Raw genomic sequence first — 6,000 nt, 5'->3', positions numbered from 1 at the left:
AAGAAAAATCTGTTAATCATAATAGAAATGCAGCTAGTTCAGAGATTTTTAGGGCTGCGGTGGATTTATACTCAATAGCTGTCTGAGTGTCGAGGGAGGATTAAAGAAATGTATACTGTGTTTATGTGTGTGTGTTCATTTGTTTGGAGGATTTTTATTTCCATTAAAGTCTTAGGTTTTTGGAGTAAGGCCTTGAAATATCCTGGACTGGGATTTGAAGGCACCTGAGTTCTGAGTCATTCTAAGAATGTGTAGCTGGGAGTTTAGTTGACGGCTTTAGGATCAAGTTGGAAGGTTTCTTCTCTGTCATTTGTTTTGTTTGTAAAGTGTAGAAATTGATAAACTTGCAGTTGAAAGGCTTTTGGTATCTGTTAATAGCACTCAGGGAACTGATACCCATCAACTTGGAAAATCCTTTGAAGTTATTACTCCAGTGAATGTTAATGAGTGTTTTACCCTGAGTGGTAATTTAAGACCCTGACTAGTCAGCTAAGTCAAGCCAGGCTGCTGAGAACAGTTAGGTAGAAAAAAGTACATTATAGGTGAGAAATGGTCTGATAATTCTGTAATAAGAGTGAAGTGATTTTTATAAAGCCTTTTTTTTTTTTCTTTTCCCTTTTGTGGAGTTGAATTGTCTGATGTTAAGAATTGACCTCCAACTAGGCAAGCATTTTAGTGAACAGAAGTTAGTTTTAACTGAAGTAAGTTAAACTTACATGATAGACATCTAAGTTGGGGGCCTGCGGCCTGTTTTTGTTAACAGTATTACAACACAGCTATGCTAATTTGTTTGTTTCTTGTATGGCTGTTTTGCACCACAACAGAGTTGAGTAGTTATGACAACTATAAAGCCTGAAATATTTATCTGGCCCTTTATAGAAAAAGTTTGCAGACCTCTGATCAAACTTAGTGAATTTGTTTTGGGATTGTTAAGCAGTACTATGTTTATTTTATGTAAATGTTCCACTTCAAAACCTTTTTAAAAAGAGGGGTTAAAACTGATTGAATTAAAAGCTAGATTTAAGAAGGTGAGGTTTGTTTGTAAATGTTCCACATCAAAACCTTTTTTTTAAAGTTAAAACTGGTTGGTTTTAAAAAATGAGGTTGGTTTCATTGGATAAATGTAAAGCTATCAAATTAATTTTTGATTCTTTGTTATGTCAAAATGTTGTGCCCCGTGATTTTTAGATTTAATTAGAAAGGTGCAACTAAAGATGTACTCAGGTTTAATTCTTTGCCCCCAGCAGTTTAATGTTTTAATTTTAGGGGGTGGTTTATTCCTACTTACGACTTTCTATAAAAGTTACGCTTGCACACAGAGTTAGGGAAAAACAGTTCTTAACCTTGATTTTCATACTATTTGTTTCCATATATTCGATGTCACATTTGAAGTGCTATTCCTAGATCCATTTCAGGTGTTATTTCTTGACCTAGATGAATATTTTTCTGTGTACTGGGCTGTAATTTACTTTCAGACTTGCACAGAATTGAAAAACTCTCCCTTTATACAAATCCATTTATCAGCTTCATGTTTTTCTTAGGTATTTTATATTTCAATCTGAACTCCTTGCCCTTCAGAATTGTTGAATAACTTGAGTTGGGGCCTTGCCGTCATTCTGGGGCGTTGCCTTGTGCCTGTCAACTTAGGTCCTTTATTTCTTGAATCCCAGGGCTTGCTTTTGTATAGCCCATCTTCCTGCTTCTGAGGCCTTCCCATCTATAAAGGTCTGTTCCATCCTCGTAACCAAATAACTAGTTTGGCTCAATAGAGAATTCAAGGTTTAGTGAAGAGATTTGATGCTGTTTGATTTTTCATCATTCATGTAAAATGCTTAGGGTTTTACCACTATCAGTGTTCTCCAATTTCATGACTATCTTGGGTTTGTTTCATCCATTGTGCTGAGCATTCAGTGGGTCCTGTCATTGTGTAAACATGCTCTTCAATCCTGGGAAATGTTACTGGAGCTGATCTTTCCTCATGTTCTTCACCACCCCAGTCTTTCCTCCAGAATTGTTTTTTGGGTGTGAGCCCTGCGCATCTGGTTTTCCTGTTTTCCGTTGCAGGCTGTTATCCTTTGAGCGATTTTTACAACTTAATCTTTCAACTTTTTTTAAGGTTTTTAATTTCAGTCATCTAATATCTAAGACCTCTTTTCTCCAACCTGTGTTATAAGTAGTAACCTGTTCTTAACATGGGTGTGTATTATCTTTTATTCAAGTCTAAAGTTAACAATAACTTTCAGAGTTTGTTTCCTCCAAGATGCTTTTCTTTCCTGTTGCTTTGGCCTCTGCCTATAATCTTCCTCAAATGTTTGGTGATCCTTGTCTCATATTTAGGAGTGCAGCATTTTTAAAGCAGCTTGGATGTTGTGAATTTGTGGGGCTGAGGGATGGGTATTTGTCAACCATGGGGTTCACTACTCGGTGATCGGGCTGTGTCATTTTATTGAGGAACCTCTTGATACATTCTTTTTTTCCTTCCTTGAGCTGATCAGGTTCATCAGAGAAGTCTTTTTCTACTCTGCTGCCTGGAGGGTAAAAAACCTGGCTGCCAGTGTTCTGAGATCCCAGTGAGGGGAGAAACCTGAGGGATCTGAACAAGTAAACTACTTGAACTCCTTTATTTTCATCATTGTATGCCTATTGAGTCCGAAGACCACCCTCTTACCTGCTTCAGACAAGTTTCTGCCAGGATGGAAGAGTTCAGCTGTCCAGCAGTACAGAGGGGATCTGGAGGTTTAACTGCTTGTCAAACAGACTTTCAACCAATCCTCTTTTAGTCCCTTTTACCTCTGTTTACAGAGATACCTGGGCTGCCGTTTGCTAATAAGCCTTTGGGGGTTCTGTGGTACAATCTGAAATATCCTCACTGCTGACAGAATATTAAGTTTTCTTGTCTCCTTAGTCAATTGCCATTTATTCAAAGGTTTGCAGCTTCCAAAATTTTGTAGTTTCCTCTCCCATTTTCTTTTTTTTTGGCTGCATGGCTTGTGGGATCTTAGTTCCCAGTCCAGGGATTGAACCTGCGCCCATGGCAATGAAAGCGCAGAGTGTAAAACCACTGGACCGCTAGGGAATTCCCTCTCCCATTTTCTTTGACCTTATGTATTTTTTATGTTGCCCCCTCCCCTTTTTTAAGTAATGGGTTTTAGTAGGATTTCAGAAGACCAGAAGTGGTATTGTTTACTTTTAGCACCCTTTTTGTGTGTGGTAATGACAGATTTGGGGAGACAAAATGTTAGTAGTTCAGTACCCTTCTAAAATTTGGCCAGCAAAGTAGAAGTTTACAAGTAGTTCGCTAGTTTATTATAGAAAAATCTCATTTACCTGTTGGACAGTGTTAGGAAGCTTTGATTTCAGTTCTCATCAGTTTTGTAGACCCTGTTAGAGCTACCAACCCCCCTTTCTAGGTCTGTTGTCCTAAGTCAAATTTTGATACCTTTTGGTTTACTAGATGTTTGCTACCAGGTGAGTTAGTTAATCTCTCTTCCTGGGGTTCTGGGTTTCCTCTTACTCCTTTTTTAACCTTCAAATATGTATTGTAAGGTTGCAGGTCTTATTACCACATTACTCTTTCCACATTGGGGTGGCAATTACTTCACTATTCTTTGTTGTATACAAGTTAGAATATAGTGTGTGGACACCTGTCCAGGTGCCATTCATGCTGAAATAGTTTTGAAAGGTAGTCTCAATAACATTAGGATCTGTTATTAGGTCTTTGTATTCTATACTTTTATGTGCTTTGTTTTACTGCTTGGGAAAGTTCTTTGAAGTTGTCTTGTACTTCAAAAGTACTTTATGGCCTTGAGGTATTGGGAATTTTAAAACAAGGACTGATCCCACTGTCCATCACAGTATTTGTGTTGGTCCTGAAATGTATGATGAGTTTATTTGGTTTGGAGTCAGATTAACCTGAAATGTAAAAATCTAGATCCATGCATAATGGATGCACATCTCAATAAAGTAAATTTCTTCGGATGCAGTTTACTTAATAGTGCAATTTATCAGTGTACTAATACTTAAGGATGACCCCAGACTTCATGAAGACTGACTGTTACTACCTACTTTTGAAAAGTTGAGAAGAATGCATACTTTTTCCTTTCTTCACTACTGGCTATAATTAGGAGTCTAGTCTGAAATTTTGCATGTGTAATGTTCTAGCAAGATCCAGTTGTGTAAATTGGTGGGTTGGGCTGTATATTGCTGTCAATTGCCTATAATCTGGAAAGTTGGGGGAGTGTTGATTATAATCTCGTTGGCATTTCAAAGAGACCTGCAGGCTATTTATATCAGAATCAGTATTGTTTGGAGGTGTTCCCTGGGATTCTGTATTTCACACACACCAAGTGATCTTACCTACACTGAAGTTGTAAGGACTGTTGTTTTAAGGTGGTTAGAGTTAAGCTTGCTGTGTTTCATAAGGATTTTTTGTCTTTCTGTTTTTACTTTTATCTCGTGTAAAGACAAATAAAGGTGCATGTTTCATAAAACTTATACCACTCAAGCATTTTAATCACGGACCCTAAGTCTAGCTTGAAAAAAACCATAGAGACTTAGCATTCTAATGAGTGTACGAGAGGACAGGGAGCAGTAGTGTGCCATGCTGGGGAAGGGAGGTGGTGAGGGTAGGTGGTTGGGATTAAACTCTTTAGGGGCAGTACATTCCCCTGTCGCCTGCATATTGCCCCCTTTGGTTTGTCACTGACTTCATTCATTCATTCCATTATTATTAATTGGTAATCAGCAACTCTGTTTAAAACTGACTTTTTCTGTTCTCTTGAGTTGGGCTAGTTATATATTGCCCTGTTGTCCATAAGCATCTTTTAGATTCTCATGAAGGAGATAATTCCAACAGCTTTCCTTTATAAGTGACTATAGTATAGTAGCTTTGGGTAAGACTGCAGGATCCAAGGGAATATGTAATTTAGGAAGACAGAGCAGAATGCTCTGCTAAATGTTCATTTTCTCCAGTAAGCTCTGTAGAGGTGGATAATTTGGGGGGACAGAAAGGTGCTTAAAGGGCATGGAAAAAGGACTTGACAAAATTATTTTACTACTTAAAAAGGGTGAGATACTTTGTAGGAATGAAATCCTAAGTAAGAGCAAGGTGTTTCTTGTTTCAGCAGTCCAAATCAGTTATTTTAGTTGTCATGGGAGGAATTCTTTCAAGTCTTCAGAGAAAGTACAGATAGGTCCTCATTTATTAAACATTGATATTAGGGTTATCGGATTCTATTTTGAGAAACTTACCTAAGTTGCTCGGTGTTGGGGGAGAGAGTTTATTTCAAGGTTAGTTGATACACATTTTATTTGTGTAGGCTATATTCTGTTTGTATTTTAGAATTTGAAAGCAAGGTTACTTTCCTGCCTTTTTGAAATTTTTCTTTAAAATATTGGAAGACACTTAACAGTTGTATTATGCCAGTACCTAAATGTGACATTTAACATGTCATGGAAAGCTATGCTTTGAATAAATACTTGAGAAAAGAAATTATATAATTGCCCCTTTGTTGTATGGATGGCCTTGGGTTACACAGGGCTTTATCACATTTTTAGAGAACATTTGCCAATCTCAGACTGATGAAGTGGAACCCTTTTAAAAGAAATTGGAAGATGGCTATATAATTATTGCAGTGTAGTTAAAGAGATTGGCTAAGGCAATAAAGAAAACTTCGAAATACTCAGAAATTTGTTGTAAATTGCTTCTACAATAATTGATAAAGCATGCTACAACTAATTATATGTATTAAGACCTATCAGCATGTCTTTTTTTAGAACCTGGTTGACTTGATTCTAAACCAACATAATGTTCTCTGTACCATTTGACATTTTCAAGACATATTCTCCCTAAGCAGATTTTGTTGGAACCAAGTGTTTCCAGTTCTAGAAGCCTACTTCTAGAATCTTCATGTGAAGTTTATAGTGGGCTTTAATGGGGTTTTGATTTGCACTAAACTTTCTTTTCTGAAAGATTATGTTTAAATTATAATGTAGTGCTTT

The 6,000-nt window shown here is 37.0% G+C and overlaps 2 protein-coding genes across 7 annotated transcripts in view; one reads left to right on the top strand and one right to left on the bottom strand.

Annotated features, from left to right (window-relative positions):
* The window catches only part of HNRNPD (heterogeneous nuclear ribonucleoprotein D), a 17,675-nt gene extending 17,555 nt beyond the window's left edge, over positions 1 to 120 (top strand). For all 6 annotated transcript variants that reach the window (XR_003005067.1, XR_003005068.1, XM_024758870.1 and 3 more), the window contains one exon: positions 1 to 120. This exon is cut by the window's left edge and continues 713 nt beyond it. The gene's annotated coding sequence lies outside the window, so the exon portion shown is untranslated.
* Positions 1 to 6,000, bottom strand: part of LOC112409007 (vesicle-associated membrane protein 714-like) — a 42,985-nt gene that overhangs the window by 1,573 nt on the left and 35,412 nt on the right. The window lies entirely within an intron of this gene.

The sequence above is a fragment of the Neophocaena asiaeorientalis genome, unplaced genomic scaffold (genome assembly GCF_003031525.2).
Source record: "Neophocaena asiaeorientalis asiaeorientalis breed wild unplaced genomic scaffold, Neophocaena_asiaeorientalis_V1.1 scaffold784, whole genome shotgun sequence".
Classification (NCBI taxonomy): domain Eukaryota; kingdom Metazoa; phylum Chordata; class Mammalia; order Artiodactyla; family Phocoenidae; genus Neophocaena; species Neophocaena asiaeorientalis.
This window is presented reverse-complemented; position numbering and strand designations above follow the sequence as displayed.